The sequence below is a fragment of the Kogia breviceps genome, chromosome 3 (assembly GCF_026419965.1).
Source record: "Kogia breviceps isolate mKogBre1 chromosome 3, mKogBre1 haplotype 1, whole genome shotgun sequence".
Lineage (NCBI taxonomy): Eukaryota > Metazoa > Chordata > Mammalia > Artiodactyla > Physeteridae > Kogia > Kogia breviceps.
Window position 1 is genome coordinate 186,175,497 of NC_081312.1, and position 20,145 is coordinate 186,195,641.

At 56.5% G+C, this 20,145-nt stretch overlaps 1 protein-coding gene across 44 annotated transcripts in view; it reads left to right on the forward strand.

Moving 5' to 3' along the window:
- ZNF438 (zinc finger protein 438) overlaps window positions 1-19,719 on the forward strand; it is a 221,383-nt gene extending 201,664 nt beyond the window's left edge. For 31 of the 44 annotated variants that reach the window (XR_010839942.1, XR_010839962.1, XR_010839958.1 and 28 more), the window contains 10 exons: window positions 507-586; window positions 831-943; window positions 1,045-1,100; window positions 1,705-1,826; window positions 2,964-3,102; window positions 9,844-10,540; window positions 11,006-11,277; window positions 16,798-16,962; window positions 18,809-19,024; window positions 19,120-19,719. The gene's annotated coding sequence lies outside the window, so the exon portion shown is untranslated. Of the gene's footprint in view, window positions 1-506; window positions 587-830; window positions 944-1,044; window positions 1,101-1,258; window positions 1,827-1,946; window positions 2,167-2,963; window positions 3,103-9,409; window positions 9,494-9,843; window positions 10,541-11,005; window positions 11,278-16,797; window positions 16,963-18,697; window positions 19,025-19,119 lie in introns of all 44 variants that reach the window. The other 13 variants (XR_010839925.1, XR_010839926.1, XR_010839927.1 and 10 more) reach the window with 13 other exon arrangements.
- The last annotated feature ends 426 nt before the right edge of the window (window positions 19,720-20,145 follow it).

A 20,145-nucleotide genomic window follows, 5' to 3' on the forward strand; every position in this document is an offset into this window, starting at 1 on the left:
GCATATTTTAGAGAGGGAGATAATGTCCAGTGGGTCTGTTGTATATAATGCAGCTGTGTACGGGGCGGGGTGAGGGGGAGGAAATAGGATTTAAAAATACAACCGTCTACTTCAGAGACGGGTTATAAAAGCATAGGTTTCTCTTTCAGGAGTCTCTGAAGTTGGAAAAGTATGAATTACATACACTCATTAAAACTTTTTACGTTAAAATCAAAGGGTAAAATTAGAAGTCATGCTAATGATCCAGCCATCCAACAACCGGTCGGCAGATGTCGGAGCCTTACGGTTAAGAGATTACATGGTTCGAGACGACGATTTACTGTATGTGTCCCTGGCCAAGAGGAGGTGTAACAAACATATTATCAGACACAGAAAATATGCAGCCCTGGAAAAAGGACGTGCAAATCGGACTGCCCGTGACGCTTTCAAAGCTGCACATTTTCCCACTAAACCGCTATTTCGGAGAATTAGTTGGTTTTTTTTTTTTTTTTTTTCCCTTTCCTAAGAACGAAGAGTTCATCGTATCCAGGTTCAGAGCCAGAAACCTGTCGTATGAAATCCCAGCGAAGACCGACATTCTTTCCAGGTTCGTTACTCGCCGTGGAGCTGAGTTTTCCAGCGATGCCCGAGCTGAGTAGCTGTCAGGAGAAACGGGGCCATTTGTGGCCACTCTGCGAGGCTCGGGGGGACGGCTCTCCTGGTGTGCGGGTTCCTTCTGGGGGGAAATGCCGCTCGGGAAGCGTGAATAAGGAAACCTGAAAGGGTGGGAGGGACTGGGGGGGTCCCGGTTTACAGACACCAGGAGGTCACAGGTTTGGTCCCCTGCAAAGGCGCCCAGCACGCTGATGGAAAGTGCCCCAGGCTTCAAGCGTCAAGCCTGCAAATTTAACTCCTACCCCTTCCAATCAGAAGAGGAAAAGCTGCAAGAAAGCTGTGAACAGAGGTGTGTCCACGGGAGGGGGGAGGATGCACCCAGGCTCCCCGTCCGGGGATGCGTGCAGGGAGATGGGCGCAGGCCTCCCTTTCCATCCTGTTCTCCTACAGGAGCAGAAAGGCCGGCGGGGGAGGTGTGACACGATTCTGCTTGGTCTGTGCGTCCAGTAAGCCCTTCTCTCTTTTCCAGATTGCTTGCAGCACTTTGGTTCTTGCTTTCGGGGACCGGGCAGGGCTCCACTGTTTTTCTGGATTCCAGGGTGTACCCCACAAATTCCCCGGGGTGGGTGGGGATGAAGCCAGTCTGCGATGTTCTCGTACGTAGCAGTCACAGCTGCCTGAGCTCGAAGGGAGCAGTGAATCCAAGAGACCAACCACGAGGCGACATCTGGGGGTCCACACCCTCCAGTCATGCACCCCCTACGGAGGTGCTGCTCAGGCTGCAAACTCGCAAACGAGCAAGCGCACCGGGGGCCCGATGGCGAATGCCTTGCTCGCCTACTAGCATCTAACCAGTGCTCACCGTGTGCCAGCTTCCGAGCCAGCCGCCGGGCAGAGGAATGGACCCTCGCCCCCGGGGGCTCCCAGTCCAGTGGGGACACACGCCTGACACCGGGGTCCCCCCTGCTCTGAGCTCTGCGGGTGTCAGGGTGCTTCCCACCTGCCTTGCCTGAACTTCCTGTCCCAGCCCGTCACCTGCCAGCCCGCGGCGGGCAAACCTCCAGCTGCCGTGTCACCTGACTGCTTCTCGGGATGCCTCCCGGTCTCCAGGCTGCCCTAGGGTCCCGGCCAGAAGAGGAGATGGTCCCCGTGTCACGGCTCAGATGCCCCCGTTGGCGGTCCTCCCCGACCCCTGATGGCTGAGATCCGCAAAGCCGGGGCTAAAGAGCGAGGTGAGCGCCCCTGGGGGCCTGGGAAGCACCGGCGCGGAGACCGGCAGGTCTTCAGCTGGCAGGTGGTGCATCCGAACGGCGAGGGTCCCCTGTGTTTGAAGAGCGCGTTTCTCCGTAAAGCGCAGGACAGGCAGGGGCTTCAGGTGGCGAAGCTGCACCGGCACCTGCGTGGCGGCAGAGGCAGCAGGTGCCCAACGGAGAGCGACCCGACGGGCGAGTTTCCCCGCTCCTCCTCCCGCGGAGGCGGACGGACGATGACGGCAAAGAATTAAACTGTGCGGTTTATTCGAAGGGAAACTGTTGCAGAGAAAGCGGGAGAGGACGACGCGTCACGGCCCTTGTAGGTCGAGTGACCCGTGAGGGTGGCAGTTAGAGCACGAATTTGGAGGCGAGGAAGCAGCTACTCGGCTATCTGGGAAGCGCACCCCCAGTGGAGGGACAAAGGCCCTGGGGTCGGAGCCCCCGCCGTGGGCCGGAGGGGGGAGGGGCGGAGCGTAGGACACGAGGCCGGGGGTGCAGCCGACCGGTCAGGGCTCCGAGCTCTGAGCGCGCGGGGCCTCGGAGGGCCACAGGGGACGCACAGGGTGAGGGCTCGCTCTGCAGAGTGGGAAACAAGGGCAGGCGCCACAGCAACAGTCCAGGAAAGGAGGCTCCTGATCTAGACGCCAGTTCGTGGGGGACTGGATGTGACGTGTGGAAGAAAGAAAGAAAGAAACCAGGGACAACGCCCAGGGCATTGGCCTGGGAGCCTGGGTGCCTGGGCAGATGGGGTTGGCGTCACCCAAGGGGGGCAGGCCTGGTGTGGGGCGATCGGGGCGAAGTGTGAGACACACATAAAATGCACGTGAGGATGTCAGGTGGGCAGGACTTTAGTGCAGACGGAAGGCTGGAATCCCCAGCACAGAGACGTCTTTCAGGCCCCCAGATGGCGGCGCTCATGGGGAAGTGGGTGAGGCTAAAAGAGGCCTGAGACCGAGCCCTGCGGGCAGACGGGCTAGACCCACTTTACCCACCAAGGTCCAGAGACGTCTCTGTGCCAGGCTGCGGAAGGGGGTCCGCTTGGCCGGCCCCCAGCCCCTAGGGCCCTGGGAGACAGGCCCCCAGCCCACTTCCTCTTGTCTACTGGGCTTCTCCCAGGCCAGGAGCAGCAGTGATGGCCGGTCGCCAGGTGCCACACGGGATCAGGGTGGGCAGGACGCTGCACGCGGACCCGCCCGACCCCCGAGGCCGCCAGCCAGAGAGCAGTGCTCAGCGTGGGGTCCAGGAACAAAGGCAGGTGGGCCACTGCACAACGTCTGCAGTTCTGCACAGAAGGGGCCCTGTTACGCCCTGGGGCTCGGAAGCAGCGGGGCAAATGGGCTTCCCAGCAAACCCTCAAACCCGATCTCTTTCCTGGGCCAGACCCCAGGACGAAGTTTCCAGAAGGTTCCAGAAGGTCCCTCAGTCCCTTCCCCCCTCCAACCTCTCCCCACTAGGTGGCTGGGAGTTAGGGCTACATTCCCAGGTAGCGTTTCCTCAGACGTGAAGCCACGTTTCTCAAACCCAGGCGCCTGGAGATCCCTCTAGATTCTTCGATTCTCACATTGTTCTAGAGGAAACTCTGGTCACCTCAATCCACGCTGAGAATTACTGACTGGGGAAATCCACGTGTCCGGTGTTTGGTTTTGGTTTTCTGAGCCTGAGATTAGAAAGGCTTTAGGTCCTGAACGTCTTCCCCGGGGGTTGGTGAGTGGCCGAGCGTTCGAAAGCCCCGCTCTGCATTTCCTTAGCCTCTCGGAAAGGCCTTACTCTCCTCGTCCGTGAAACGGGGATAATAACTGTCCCTGGCTCTCAGGGTTAAATGAGTTAGTTAAGTGTCAAGTTCTTAGAACAGTGCCTGATATAAGGAGCCCTGCCGAAGTCCCGGGGACTCTTATTACCCCTGCAGCCGTGTGACAAGTGGACAGAGCCCCTGCCTAAAAGCCAGGTTGGAGCCGAAGTCAGAAAACAGAAAGTTTCGCATCATTGAAGCCTGGCCTCCGCGCAAGTCACCTCGCAAGGCACACGGTGCAGTCACTTCGAACCGCAGTGCGAAGGGGTCAGACGAGGACTTCTTTAGAGCGACTGGAGTTTCTCTCTGTTACACTTTAAACGCAGTCTCGCCAGGTGTCCTGGGAATGGGACGAATTAAGATAGTCTTGGCCGGTGAATGAAATCCAGGGTTTGGAATCCAAAGAGACAGAAGCCAGATCAGCGTCAGGCAGCTGGACGGGCAGAAAATTGTCCCCTTTCTGGTGTTTTCTTTTCATCCACAGACTTTCTTCCATGTCCTCAGGCATCTGCCACTTCCAGGGACCATCAGGCTTTGCGGGGGGAGAGATGCAGTCCTTGAGGCCGGGTTCTGAAGACTCAGGGAACGTGCGTTCGTTGCTGTTGTTTGGAAAACCAGCTGAGATTCTGTGCGGCCTGGCCCTCCGGGGGGCCGGCTGGAGGGGACTCGGCGGGCCGGAGCGTATGCTCAGCCTGTGATTCCGCAGCCCTGCCTGCCCGGCCCCAGGGGCCAGCTGCCTCGCCGTCGGGGGACATTCTTTCCTGGGGGGATCCCTGAATTTTCCTGGGCATCTACAACTGCAGTCACCCGCCCACAATTGTCATTTCTGCTCCCACCTTGTAAACTTTCGCCGCCAAGCACTTGCCAGAGCCCTGGGGCCACCTGCGTTAGCCTCCAGCGAAGCAAGGACATGCAGGGAGGCATAGACTTGAGGTTCTAGTTTACATTTTTTCAAATAAATGTTAAAACAACAACATAACTACTGAAATTAAAAATGCTTGTCTGTGCAACACCAAGGTCACACAGCTGGCCCTGAATGGACCGTCATCACACTTTGGGATGAAGAAAGTAAACATGACAGAACTGTGACCAGAGCCAAATAAATTTCATCTTTGTTAACAAAATAAATTGACTAGGACCTTAAAGAACTATTTCCTCACGGCATTCCTTTAAAACTTAATTTCTGGGGCTTCCCTGGTGGCGCAGTGGTTAAGAATCCGCCTGCCAATGCAGGGGACACCGGTCCGAGCCCTGGTCCGGGAATATCCCATATGCCGCGGAGCAACTAAGCCCGTGCACCACAACTACTGAGCCTGCGCTCTAGAGCCCGCGAGCCACAACTACTGAGCCCGCGTGCCACAACTACTGAGCCCATGTGCCTCAACTACTGAAGCCTGCGCGCCTAGAGCCCGTGCTCCGCCACAAGAGAAGCCACCGCAGTGAGAAGCCCGCGCACCGCAGCAAAGAGCAGCCCCCGCTCGCCACAACTAGAGAAAAGCCCGCGCGCAGCAACGAAGACCCAACGCCGCCAAAAATCAATCAATCGATCAATCAAACCTTAATTTCTGTGTTCTTAGAGGAGGTAATCATGTCATTGTTCATAGAATAGTGGTTTCCGGTTGTGTGTTGCATTTTTATGCCTAAACACACATTTTCACATAAAAAAAAATACATTGGTTTTCAAAAAAAATGCAAGAGCCTTTCGCTGCCGGGCCTACGAGGGTCCTTAAACGGTCGGAGAACCCTGTCTGAGACATGAGTACACCGAGGCTCTGGGGCAGCTGAAGGGAAGTCCACGCAAAACCAGGCGAGGCGCTGATTCCCCCGGGCCCCCCTCCTTCCCGGAAGACGCCCCTCGCTCCCTTGCCCTCTGCCGGACCCCAGCCCTGTACACCAGAGGCCTCCACCCCGCTCGCCCTGCCCTCCTGGGAGCTCTGTACGTCCTCTGCCTTGGGCACCTCCTCCCGGCTGCTCTCCAGACCATCTTCCCCTGACCCGCCACATCCAGCGTATCCCACATTGACAGGCGGCTGCCTGCAGGCCACCCTAGAGACACAAAGGGGAATGAAAGGCAGTCCCAGGCTCGCCCCAGCGGCACTTGGCCTCCGGGGCGAGCCCCTGGCCTCAGCCTCAGCCATCACACTCTCAGGGCTGCCGAGGGTCTCCGGCAGGACCTTCCTGGGATTGTGGCTCCGGAGGTGGGAGGCCTTGGTGCCTGGCAGAGGAACCAGACCACATGGGAAGGTGTCTCTGCTCAGTCTGGGGGTTTGTTAGATGCTCCACAGCTGGGGCTCTATTCGCCGGTCCCAGAAATTGGAGTCCGTGGGACGCCAGTGTTCCTTGAGAAGATCCGTGAGAAGCAGGCCCTGTGATCAAGGCCGTTTGGGCCACACTGCAGACTCTAATCCCCCCTTTGGAGCACGATACCGCGCTAACTCACGGAGGACTCCGAGGAATCCTAGAGTCGAGAAACTTGTTCAGCCCGGCGCGTCCCCATCTTATTTGATCACAGAATCCTTTCCTGGCAGACGACATCCGGAGAGGATGGAACACTGGATTCTCTTACGGTCCAGCTCAATACCCCGATATCTCGTTTCCTCTGAGCCGGTGGCGGGCTCTCAAAATTTGGGACAGATTGATTTTTCAGGGACGGTAACAATTTCTGATAATTGCTGCTTAGAAGCCTTCCCTCCCCCTCTCCCCCAGAAGAAACCTAACCACAGGCGGAAATAAATGAAGTTCTGGCCTCAAATGGAAGTAAACAGCTGGAGCTGATGAATTCCAGAAGCAAGGATTCCTCTAAGCATCTATGTGAGAGAGAGATGGGTGCCACAGAGGCTATGTAAATATAATTATTTCTAAGTAGAATACCTTCAACATTTTCCATGTTCCATTAGGTAGCAGGGCGGTCACGGTGGGGCCGGCTGTCCAGATATGGCGGCTGATTCCTCTGAGTCAGCAGAGTGTATGAAAAAAAAGATCTCTGGGAGAGAAATTTCTATTTTCATTTTCTAGTGAGTCTCTCCAAATGTATGGGATATTATATTTAGAGACGTGGTTTTCAAACCTGTTTTCAAAGCATGAAAAACCCCCCTTTCAAGGAGAATCTTCCTCAAAACCCCTTCCCACAAGCCCCAGGCCAGCTTCTGCGGCAGCCTCAGGAGACCCCAGGAATCCGGTCTGGACATCTGTACTCTGGGGCCTTGGCGCTCAGAGGGCGGGCCTCAGACCAGAAACTTCTCACCACCTGGGCGCCTGTTAGAAATGCAGCCTCTGGGCTCCACCCAGACCTGCCCAGTCCGAGGCTGCCTTTTCGCTCCACCTCCAGGGAAACTGGGCGCACGTTCACGCCGAGGCGGCAGATGTGGGCATTTCTTCCTCTATTGGATCATTCTGAATACCAGAATGAGGCTTCTGGAAAGTTAGTCTGGAAATGTTCGACTCCCAACCCCGTGGCCACTCTCAGTAGGGTAATCCATGATAGCCCTGTCATGCGCTTAGCTGCTCCTCCTCTGCAAAATACACTGTGTACCCCTCCTCTCACAGAAACGGCCAGAGAAGAAGTGAGGGTGGCCTGGAAAGAGGCAGGAGGAGAGAGAGCAAGATGGTTAAAAGTAGAGAGTGTGAACCAGAGTTCCGGGGCTTGAACCAAACACTCCCACCGGCTCCCCCCCGCCCCCCCCCCGGGGGGGAATCGGGAAGGTTGATTACGGTCCTGTCCTATTTATCCCCATCATCAAAGGGGAGGGGGGATGATGATGATGAAGATGACGGTGCCCGTGACGACGGCCACGGTGAGGAGGGGGGTGGGACCTATCATCAAATGACTGATAAGCAGGAAGCACCTGGAACCCCCCAGGCGGCTGGTCAGGGCTTTCCCTCCTGAGTCAGGAGGCTCTAGACGTGGGCCCTGGGCGTTGTTTGGTAAAAGCACCTGAGTTGTGAGCCCTTCGGGGCCCGGGGGTGCAGCGGGGGCCTGAGTGCACGCGGGGGCCTCCCGGGCGGCCCCTCTGCAGGGCGGTGCTGGCACCCGGAGCCTTTCGGCATCGTGCTCAGAGCCTCTGCAGCCTCGCTGGTTTCCTGGCGCTGTGAACCACTTGGTCTCAGTCCAGGGATTTGCTCTTATAGCAAAGAGAGGAAATAAATAGAAAAGTTGTGGAAAACTGACACAAGGAATTAGGTCACCCTAGAAATGCTAAGACATCAGCAAAGCTCTTGATTAGCAGGATTTCATTTGGGGACCTCTGACGGCCGCCAGGCCCTGGCTGTGTAGGCAGAGAATTCCAGATGGAACAGGCAGGTGGGTGAAGGCCAAGACGATCCACCCTCTGACCTCTGCCTCTCTGCCGCAGAGGGCAAGCTGCGGGGCCTGCCCCCCCGGTGAGGGTCTTGGACCTGGGATCTGGGAGTTTGGGATCCTGATGTGGTAACGGAAGCAGGCTGCCCCTCCTCGTGGAATGCAGCATCTAGCTCCCCTACCAGCAGAACACTAAGCTGCCCTCCCCTCCTTCGGGGACCTCATCATTGGACTTTCACTTCCTCGGTTTTGATGCCAGCGTCGTGTTCATGGAGATGGAGCCATCGTCACCATTTGCCCTGCAAAACACCTGGGATGATGAAAGCTTCTTCCACTCTGCTGTAAGCCTTTAAGCCACTTATCAGACTGCTTTCACTATAAGTGCATCTTTGCATAGGCGGTCACCAGCCTCTGGAACACATTTACACCGGGGAGGAGCGGAATGCAGTTTAATTGCGGTAATAAGAGCTGGGACCCGAGCAAAGCCGCAAGGCCCTCTCTTGCTCAGTGAAAGGCGGCTGGATGAGGTGGTGGACCACCTGTCTCTCGGGAGCCGGGCTGCAGGGAAACGGATGCTGCGACCCATCCTGAGTGAGAAGGGAGGGCCTGGAAGGAAAGGGGGCTTATAGGTGGTGGTTGGATTTAACCAGAAAAAGCAGCAAAGGGAGAAAGCCTTGTGATGCCGTGGAATGAACACCGGGCTTGCGATTATCTGAGGAAAGTTATTTGCCTGTTTCCCCATCTGTAAAACGGGTGCAATGGTATCTATCCACTCCAGTGAAGAAGATAAAGAGGAGGTTTCCGAACCCATTAAGCATCCACATCATACGGTCTCTGCTGTCGATCAGGCACTGGCTAGGAGACCGGCCCTGTGTCTGCAGCAACCCTGAAGGAAGGCAAGGATGGCTGTGCCCATTTTACAGATAAGGAAAGCAAGAAGGTTCCCTAACTTGCCCAGGGCCACGTGGCTGGCAGGCGGTGGAGCTGAGCTTTGGATGCAGGGCTGCCTGGCTGCATCTTTACTTCGGGAAGGATGTGCTGTGTTTCCTGGTGACTGTGTAACGGGACAAACCCACACACCTGGAAACAGCAGCCCGAGTCCATGAAATAGCTCCTCCTCTGCACGACTGCACCCCTGCATATACCCCGGCCCCTCTCCGGCGCCCACCACCCAGGAGTGGTGAGCTCTCTGGTCGCTCCCAGAGTACCGGCCACCCTGAGCCAGGGCAGCAAGGAGCCGGGCTTGCAGAAGTCCTTCTCCTCCAGAATCCTGTGTCCGGCTGCTTAGCCAGCAGGTGGGACCAAGACGCTGAACAGCCCTGCCAGGCCCCGGCTGGCAGCTGGCGCCTCTCTGGGTCTACGCTTAGAGAGGGGAGAGTGCAAACCTCCCTCACGTGGGTTCTAGAGCGGGACAGCCCATTGTCACGGCAGCTCCGGTCATACCCCAAGTGCCCACGGAACCCACTTATTCTAAAGGCGCTCAGTGTGAAGAGAAACCCGTGCCTGTTTTCCCTGCAAGGACGTCGGCCAGCCACCTCCATCCAGCCTCCTCTTCTCTAGGTGAAACCTCCCTGCCCCCTGGTCTCCAGGGCTTGTGGGACTGAGTTCTCAAAGCTACCGGCTTCCTGCAGCCCGAGCTCCTCTCCTTGCTCCGTCCCCCCACGTCTGGCCCCCATCCCTCCCAGCGCGGGACCTAGCAAGATGAGCAACCCCTCTCAACCCCGAAGGCTCTCGGGCGAAGGTGGGAGCCCTGGGGCTATAAGGCAGGCCAAGCCCTCGGCAGCACCCGGCCCTAGGAGAGCTGAATAATTAGGAGATTCTGCGGTTGCCGGGTTCGTGATCTGGGGATGAACACGAGCTTTTCTGTGATTGTCCACGTTACACTGCTGATCCTTCATCTGCATTTACAGACCCCCAATTCCTAGAAAGTCTGGAAACTCTGAAAACCTGGAAATGTATCAGCCATTGCCCTTCCTGAGCCGCTGGGACCATCAGAGAACGAAGCCGCCAGCTGGACCCTGTGCTCCACAGAGCCGGTGATGCTGGTTGGGAAACGGAGAGAGAGCGAGGGAATGAGCTGGAATCCAGTGCAGCTGGACCCCAAAGGCCAGACCCTTTGCTCATACCTCCACCCAGCCCCTCCGTCCTGGGCCATCTGTCTGTCCAGGTCAGATGGGGAGGGGAGGGGTCGGCTCACGCCCCCCCGGGCGCGGGGGCTCCTGCCTCCTCCGGCCCCTCCCCCTCCCCCTTGTTACAGTGCAATCGTGTAACTAACACATGTCAGACGAGCCCAGTTTGGTAATTCTGGGCACCTGCGGGGCCGGGGGAGGGCCCGTCCCGCACGGGGAGGGGCGGGCTTGGTGCGGGCCGGCCCGGCCCCCCGTCGGCCTGCGGTCAGGGCTTTGGGACCGGGCCTGGGGGACGCTCCAGAAGCTACCGGATGCTCCCCATGTCCACGTTCCTACGAAACCACTCTCAGCTTGAGGGCTGCGAGGACGGGTCGGAAGAGAAGAAAGCAGACGCCAGGGGAAGAAGACTCACAAGAAAGGAAGGCGGGCTGACGGGACGTGGACGCCAGGAAACTCGAGCTGTAGCTCGGGCCCAACCGTGAGTTAATGCCCGCCTCCGAGATGGTTTAACCAGAGGCAAGTCCCACGGGCCACCTGTTGGTTCAAGTTTTTTTCTCGTCCGGTGGGGATGCTGGGACTCCCCGGGGAACATGGAGCGACCAGTGACTAGATCCTCCTGGGGGAAAAGAGCGAGCAAATGTTCACCCCCAGACCCCAAACCGTTAGGTTGTCGTCCGTCATGGGAGCGCAGGCCCCTTGGTAACGGCGCACGCGCGTTTGCACGTGCTGCGTGCGTGCTGTGTTTTCTTTATGGGGTTGGGAGGGGCGGAGGGGGGCGGGCGCGGGCCCGGGCGTCCGTCCGCACGGCGTCCCTCGCCCCGCCCCGCCCCGCCCCGAGCTGGTCCATCTGCTTGAACCCCAGCCGCCCGCCCTGCAGGGGGGGCTCGCGCCGCATACGGGACTTAACAGCGCTGCACGTTTCTTCTCTGCGGTTCGTTCCCAGACAGCTGGAGGCCCGAGAGGGACTTCCAGCCACGTGGTCGGTGGACGGGCCCACGGACTGATGCGTCCCGGCGGGCGTCCCCGGGGCCGCGGTATCGGTGTTCGTGTGACTTCACCGCACCTCACGATGAGCCGTGAGGCCGGAGGCGCGAGGCCTGAGCCGTGGCCTCTGAGACGGGGCCGCGCCCGCGCCCCGGCCCCTCCTCCGGAGGCGCTTGGCGAAACCCCCTCCTCGAGGTCGCCCTTCCTGCCCTGGCGTCCTCGCACCATCAGGTACCGTCTGCAGCATCTGCGCCGTGTCCACGCACCACGTACTGCGGTCTGCTGCTTACTCCTTCTTTTCTCCTTAAGCGGCCTCACATTTTCACTTCGATGAATTAGTCTATAAGGAAATGAACTACCGCTGCACTAAAGGGGAAAGTGGTATCATTTGTCAGCCGTGGACGTTACCATTTTTAAAAATGCCGTGAAAAGCCTGGTGTTCTCAGAGTGCAGCTGCCGCCTGCGGCCTGCTCGCTGCGCCCCAGAGGGAAGGGCACCGCGGGGGACACGCCACGTGTCAGGGCTCCGTCTGGCACCGCCAGGCGGGACGGGAAGCGTCTCTCACCAGGGGCGCAGGGCCTCAGCCGGTCTCGGTCTCCTGACGCCGGGACGGTACCGTGCCGTCGTCGTCCTGCAGCGCGGCCCCGTCCTGCCGGCCATCAGGACCTCCTGGTCGTGCAGCAGCTCCGTGTCTTCCCGAGTCCTCCTCCCTCCCTGCAGCATGCGGCTCCCTCCCCTCTAGCAAAGCCTCTCCTTGGCCCCGGCACCATTGCCCTGCCTTCCAGATTCTTCCTCCTGTTCACCCTGTTTGGAATTCTGCCCGTCCTCCCCGTCCTTTGTGGGCTGGGAGCTGCGTAGACATCTCCAGTCAGGAGGACCGCGGGGCTATCTCGTTGACCCCAGCGTCCTGGGACGTCACTCCAGGACGGGGCTCCAGGTGCACAAGCTAGGCTGGGCTGGTGGGTGTCTGTGGGTGCCCAGAGCCCACAGCTGGGTCGGTGTGGTACCAGCTGGCCAAGGGCCTGTCGACAATCAGGGCTTGGCCTCCCGGCTTCCAGGTCCCCGGGCAGTGGGTGCCCAAAGGCCAGGCCGAGCCTGGCTTGGTCAATGCTCGCAGGACTGTCCCTGTGGGTCACAGATGCGCCCTCCATAGATTGCAACCCTGCAGCCCTGTGATGACCACTTCCCTGTGCTGGACCCGGCGGTCGGCGCGGGAACGGGCGCCGCCTGTCCCCGAGGGCCTGCGCCCTGCTGGTAGCTGTGCGGGTGTCCCCGATGCTGCCCCCTCCCCTGCCTCAGCCCCTCCCAGGGCCCCTCGTAGCCGGCAAGCACGTCTGCTCTGAGGTTCTCATGGGTATTGTGGTGTCCCTCCCTCCTGCCTCCCAGATGTGCGCTTAACCTGGGACCCCGCTGGTGACAGATCATTGATTCCAAGGTGAGGGTGTGGACCCGGTCCGGATGGAGGGGGTGGCTAGGTGGAGGGGAGCATGACCCCCCCCCGCCACGGCCGCCCACAGCTCTGGGGCCGCCCGCTTCCTCCTGCAGGCTGTGGGGCTCTGCTCCGCCTCTGAGACCCTCCCTGGGGTGGCGAGGGTCCCTCGGCAGACACCTGTGTCCGATTTCTCCCAGGCCTAACCTCAGGTCGGGGGTGCTAGCGGTGATGCCGCTTCGTTGGGGTCCACTCCTGGGTGTGGCTGTGCAGTGTGTTTGCCCAGATGGGTGGGGAAAGCGAGAGCCCACGTCCTGTGTCACTCAGGGTGGGAGACGCCGGGAAATAGAACTCACAGGGGTCCGGGAGGGGGAGACCGGAGTGATGAGGAAAGCGCCGACAGATGCTTCCTCGACGCCGAGTGATCCCCCCGTCTCCCTGGTCCCCGTGGCGGCCCGGGGACGGGCTCCCACACGCCTGGCGTGAGGGCAGCAAGCTGACCGGTCAGGCTTTAACCCGGGCCGTCCGACTCCAAGGCCAGGCGCTCTCACTGCGGCGAGGACACACTCCCCGTGTAGCGCTCTCCGTGTTTTCACACCTGTTGGAGTGTGAACACCCTCCGATTAGATGAGGAAGCTAAGCGGTTAGATTCACTGTGCTTTTCCTCGTCCGACAGCTTCTTTTGCTAGACCGTCCTGGGCCCTGGCTCCCAGGCTTCCTCAGGAAAGAGAGGGAATCAAGGCCAAGCCTAGAGACACAATTCTTTTCTTTTTTTAAAATTTTACCGAAGCCGAGGTGATTTACAGTGTTGTGTTAGTTTCTGCCGCACGGCAAAGTGACTCAGTTAGACACACTGCATGTGCTTTGCCATTATGGTTTGTCACAGGATATTGAATGCGGTTCCCTGCTTTTTCTGTTTTTAAATTTTATCAAAGAATAGCTCATTTCCTATGTTGTGCTCACAATTCTCCGTTTGAAATGGAGACTTTGAAAAAACAAACAGAACGGTGCTCTCCACCAGCAGGGGCAGTGGAGCCACAGGCCTGGCCTGCGGGGCTGGACGGGTCCAGCAAATGCTGGGGTCCTGGGGTCTGTCCAGCAGGGAGATGCAGGGCGCTGAGCATGGGGGCTCCCCTGAGTCTGCCCTCACAGCCACCCTCCTCAGTGCTGCCTGCGCAGCCGGCCCAGAGCACCCGTGGGCTTAGCTCGGCGGTGGCGGCGCGCCTGGGGACCCTGGGCAGACACACGGCAGCCCCCCGCCCCCCAGGACGATGGGGCTGACCATACGCTCCACTGGGCCGGCCCGGGCTCCGCGGCACGAAAGCAAACAAGCCTTCGGCCGGCCTCACACGCGGCCCTGAGGCTTTCATAAAGCAGCTCTTTGACGCAAAACACACGGATGGTTCCCTGGACCTGTTTCAGCGTATCGTGTCACTCTTTGCTCTTGGAGATGTTACAGGCCGGCGAGGGACACAGTCCAGAGTCTAGTTTTACAAGGTTTTTGCTTAGAAGTGCAACCGCGTGTTGGCTCAGCTGATGCACAGATCTTTGGAAGAGTTTAGGGGGGAGAAAGATTAAAGTGACTCTAAAACCACAAACTATGTACAAAATGTATTACGGACTTTAATTTGCGGGTTGTTCTCTTTTTTTTTCTTGCCTCCTGCAGCTTGAGGCAATGGTTTCCAGAAGAGTCTGTTGTTTGGATTTAAAACTGCTTTGTGGAAATACTCTGTTCTCCAAGGTTCTGCGGGCCATGGAACAGTTGGCCGGAGTCCTGGTGGGCCCCGGGGAGGCTGGTTCTCTGGGTGATTCGGGCAGGGCTGGGCCTGGACTAGGGGCTCCGGGAGTCCAGCCTGGGTGGGAATGGGGCCGGCCAGGTTAGGCCAGGGGCTGAACACCAGAAGTCCAGACCTCACTGGTCTCTCGTTTTCCTGCCTAACTTCTAGTTAAAGAAAGTGGGTCCTAGGGGCTTCCCTGCTGGTTTTTTCTTGCTTTGTCCTAAAGAGTTCACAGCCTAGGGTGGGCCTTAGACACAAACCTCGTCACCACTCTGACCTTCTGAGCTTCCAGCTCCTTCCGAGTCCAGGGCGGTTTTGATCATGGGACACGGTGTTGCAATACCAGACGGGGCGGGAGGCCTCCGTGGCCGGCACTTCCCCTCCCTGTGTCTCATGGGTGGTGAGATTCCCCCCACACACACAGTGGGTCGCTGTTGCCTGTCGTCCTGGGGCTGTGTCTTGTTTCCTAATCAGAGGGCGAGCTCTATCAAGACAGACCCCATCCCTCACAGCTCCTTTCTTTGCCCTGGTGGTAAGAGGATTCAATGCAGAATATGTGGAATCTAAAATAAGACACCAATCAACATACCTACAAAACAAAAGCAGACTCACAGACATAGAGAATAGATTTGTGGTTGCCAAGGGGGAGGGAAGGAGTGGGAGTTGGGGGTGAGCAGACGCCAACTATCGTGTACAGGATGCATCCACCACAAGGTCCTCCTGTAGAGCGCAGGGGACTATATTCAATATCCTGTGATGAACCATCATGGAAAAGAATACGAAAAAGAATATATGTGTGTGTATATATATATATATATATAATGTAAAACTGAGTCACTTTGCTGTACAGAAGAAATGAACACAACATTGGAAATCAACTATACTTCAATAAAATTCAAAAAAACCACATACTCTGGATTTCACTGGAAGTTCCAGACCCAGCATTCCGGCCTCAGACATCTGGGCCTGGAAGAGGAATGTAAGAAGGACAGCCAAATGCCTGCGAGAAAGGTGCTGGTCCTATTTTTCTGGTGATTTGCTGGCAATCTTTAGCCAACCCTTGGCTATAATCCTTGGCTTATAGGAGCACCAGCCCCATCTCTGCCCTCATGTTTGCATGGGGTTCTCCCTATGTGCATGTCTGGGTCCAGTTTTCCCTCTTTTAAGGACACCAGCCATATTGGCTTAGGGCCCACCCTCATGACCTCATCTACATTTAACCAATTACATCTACAGTGACCCTATTTCCAAAGAAGGCCATGTTCTGTGGAGCTGGGGGTTAGGACTTCAACATATGGATTTTGAGGCGGGTGGGAGGGATATAATTCAACCCATCACACCACCCTACCTCTTGGACCTTGGGACAGTGGGTGAATACTTCTGAACCACATTTTCTCCATCTGTGGCATTGCTGATCTTTAAGATTCTTTCCAGCTACTAAGCTCAGTGATTCCAAAAGTCTGTAGCATATGATGGTCTATTTCATCCCCTTTCTTAACGGTTTTAGAGCAAGTAATTCTTTTCATTGGGCGTCATTTTTAAAAGCACTTTAAGAAACTTATCATGGTTATCTGCATGGGTGACACTAAATATATTTAATGACCAGTATGGGGGGCCCCAACCAAACAAATGGCCACTGGCCGTTACAGCAGCACTGAACATATTGGTATGTACTGATGTGTACTGGCTGGGTCCGCCCTGGGCCTTTCTGTATTTGCCTTATGTCTCCTTTGTCTCCTTTTCGACTTAACGTTCTTCTTGCAAAAAAAATTTTTTTCTGTTTTTTTTTTTTTTTTTTTTTTTTTTTTTGCGGTACGCGGGCCTCTCACCGCTGTGGCCTCTCCCGTTGCGGAGCACAGGCTCCGGATGCGCAGGCGCAGCGGCCACGGCTCACGGGCCCAGCCGCTCCGCGGCACGTGGGATCCTCCCGGACCGGGGCACGAACCCGCGTCCCCTGCATCGGCAGGCGGACTCTCAACCACTGCGCCACCAGGAGAGCCCTTTTTTTCTGGTTTTAAAATAGACATATAATCATTGTTGAAAATTTAGAGGACCCAAATTTTAAAAACCTAAAATACCGCTTCTTAGAGATACATTATGGTATTGAAGCAGGTTTTTGTGTGTATTCTCCTTTTTTCATATTTTATCCTTGATATTTTTCTGTTCATTAAATACTTTTTGAAAACATAATTTTTATTTTTGCAAAAATTCTATCCTATGGATGTGCTATTTCCATTTTTGTAGTATTACACATCACATCTGTCTTTTTTTTTTTGTGGTATGCGGGCCTCTCACTGCTGTGGCCTCTCCCGTTGCGGAGCACAGGCTCCGGACGCGCAGGCCTAGCGGCCATGGCTCACGGGCTTAGTTGCTCCGCGGCACGTGGGATCTTCCCGGACCGGGGCACGAACCCGTGACCCCTGCATCGGCAGGTGGATTCTCAACCACTGCGCCACCAGGGAAGCCCTACATCTGTCTTGAACATAACGATGTGAAGCACCGTGGTGTGTAATCTTTGTGCCTCTGTCCTAACTGCTTGCTTAGGTGAAGCTCCGTCGTGTGGGATTACTGGACAAAAGTTTATACATATTTTAAATGCGTATTGTCAAAACGCCCTCCAGAAGAGTGGAGACGATGAACTCTCTCACCAGCAGTGTCTGAAATTACCTTCGCTTCCTATAGGGCTACTCACTGTTTTCTTCCTGATTGGTAAGAGCTCTTGTTATACTTAAGATATTGGATCTATTCCCAGCACACATGTTGAAAGTATGGGCTTCACACTTCTCAGAGTAAAGGTCCATGCCTTATCACATGAGATTCTCACAGTGTCAAGTTCCATGACTTGTCCACAGAAACACCCAATCAATATCCACAGGATATAAAGGGATGGCATCTGCCATGAAGAAGCATATGTTGTAGCCCAAGGAATTTAAACAGATACAGAAACCAAAGTGAAACAAATGCAATAATGGAGGCATCAAATACTGTGGGATCAAAGAGGAAAGTGTGATCCGTTCCAACTAGGAGAGCTGGGAGGTCCAATTTCATTTGGGTCTCGAGTATGATTTTTTTAACCAGAGAAGGAGACATTCTAGGCTGAATGTAGATAAATACATAAATACAGCACGTGGCATGACAGTGCCTGGTGTGTGTGAGAGAGAGGGGGGAGTTCACTCCTCCCAGTGCTAAGAGGACCTTGAAGGCTACAGGGCTTTATGCGGACAGTAGGACCGAGTGGAGAACACTCTGCCCTGACCTGTGTTTGGGGAGGGCGGTGCTGGCAGCTGTGTGGATGAGAGAAGGGAGAAGAGAGAGACCGCTAACTTGCTTTAAGGGAAGCTTTGTGGGACTTCAGACCAAGATGGCAGCCTGGGAGGGAAATTCAGAAATTTTGTTTCTGAGCCACTTCGTTTGGTGGCTAGAGGACAGTGTGTGTGGCGGGGCTCCTTTCCAAGGGGCTGTAAGAGGGCAGGGCTGTCTCTCTACAGCGTCACAAACCTTTTTCTTGAGACGGACAAGTTGAAATGTCTGTAAGGGAGGCACCAGGGCAGGCCTTGTTACAAGTTACCCTGTTAAGTTTTTCAGGTTCTTTCCACGTATGGGAAAAAGAGAATCATTCAAATGGAAATCACTGCCATCTGCTGTAAAATAACAACAAAATTAAAAGAATAGGCAAATATGGTTTTACCTGGCTGCCTGACGAAATGGGTTGAAATGCCAAGGAGCTAAAAGCAGTTGTTCTATTATTAATGGTGCTGTCCATAATACTCAGAAAAATACCGTTTTCAGGTTTAAATTTTAGTGAAGACTTTTTAATGTTTAGGCTCTAAAGAAGATCCTCTCTCTCTTTTTTTTTTTTGGAGATGATGTGATTGAAATGACAAAGTGGTAAATTATGAATTTCAAACAAGGGCACTTCTGTCCTGGCCTCTGAGGAACAGTCCAGAATATCCCTAGATCTAGAAAAATGTGTTGTTTTTATGGACTTCAGGTATTTCTTTAGTCACCCTTCTTCCAAACCCCCAGGGACACTGGCTCAACATGTCTCCTCTGGCCTCTGTCTCCCCCCTCACCCCAGAGGGGCTGAGAAATACAGTCACGACAAGCTGTAACTGACACTCAAGGCCGCTGTGTGCCAACCTGGGGAGTTGGCTTTTTCTGGGGTTGGGACCCCCGTCACTAGGAAGGTGACGTCCCCCGTGTCCTCTCTTTGCCAGAGGCCCCCTTATCTCCCTCCTCCCTTGATGCTGTGTCTCCATCCTGGAATCTCTTCTTCTCCCCTCCCCCCGCAGCGTGTAGTGGGCAGGGACAGGGAAGTGGGTCCGGGGGGTCAGAGGGCTGGGATGGGGACCTACCATTGTCACGCCACTTGCGGAACCTCCCCCGCTTCCGGAACCTTGAACTGCAAAATGGGATCACGACAACGTGCCGTATGCGTTCACAGTTAAACCCACCGATGGGTGCAGTGCTGGGCACAGACGAGCCGGGCGGGCGCTGTGGCCCCCGTTCCCAGTCCCTGCGGGGCACGTAATCGCCCTGTCGTCGGAACTTCTAGGGGACGTTCACTTTTCACCCCCGCATTGCCGAGGACCGTCCCTGCGGGCGGGAACACCCCGTGCTGCCCCCGGCCCCCACCCGGTCGTCTGCCCAGCTCCCAGCTGACGCCTGAGCTCCCCGAGGCTCTACGGAGACCTTGTGCTTCTGGGTGACAGATGACTCTCTCCTCCTCTGGCCCGGGGAGGGGGACCTCCGCTTCACGTTACCGAATGCGGTGAGTATTCAGACGCGGCGACCAAAGCCGCTGCCTGGGTCAATTATTTTCCAGGATTCTCGTGTCTTCCCTTCCCTCCTATCCTTTCTCCATAGCCAGCAGGGGCGGAGATTCCCCGATTCACCTGCGCACTTCGAGGAGAATGCAAATGGTGGACACGCTGCGCTTCGTGGCATAAGTAGCTCTCGTGAAGCCGGACGAAGCGCGGTGATTGGCAATGCGGATTTCCCGTCCGAGTTCTTGGACGCTGTTCCGTCCACACGTTCGGGCTCTGTGTCCAGAGATACGTCAAATGAACAGCATCACCTCCAGCCCCGCTCAGGGCGTGCGCCGGGCCCCGGTTTGTCTCGGAGGTCGGGCTGAGGGGGGCAGCAGCCGGCTCCCGAGGGACGGGCGTGGTCGGAGAGGTGCCCGCCGGCCCCCTGCCGTCTCGAGGACAGAGCCTAGCGCCCGGTGGTCCCCAGGCCTCCCTCCCGCCTGCATCTAAGGCCCTGACCTCCACAGGGCTTTGCACACAGCAGCCTCCCTCTCTGCCCGGCAGGCCTGCCTCTGAGGGACCACAGGTACCTCTGAGAACTCCCAGGTGACTGGCCAGCCTGGTTGGGCAGCTGATGGTGGTGGACGGAGGGGAGAGGTAGACAGGGAGTCAAACACAGCTTGCAAATTTTTAAAAAATAAATTTATTTATTTATTTATTTTTGGCCGCGTTGGGTCTTCGTTGCCGCGCGCGGGCTCTTCTCTAGTTGCGGCGAGCGGGGGCTGCTCTTCATGGCGGAGCGTGGGCTTCTCATTGCGGTGGCTTCTCTTGTTGCGGAGCACGGGCTCTAGGTGCTCGGGCTTCAGTACTGGTGGCACGTGGGCTCAGTAGTTGTGGCACGCGGGCTCTAGAGCGCAGGCTTAGTAGCTGTGACGCACGGACTCTAGAGCACAGGCTCAGTAGTTGTGTCGTGTAGGCTCAGTAGTTGTGGCGTGCGGGCTCAGTAGTTGTGGCACACAGGCTTAGTTGCTCCATGGCATGTGGGATCTTCCTGGACCAGGGCTTGAACCCGTGTCCCCTGCATTGGTGGATTCTTAACCACTGCGCCACCAGGGAAGCTTCAGTTTGCAAATTCTTAAACAAG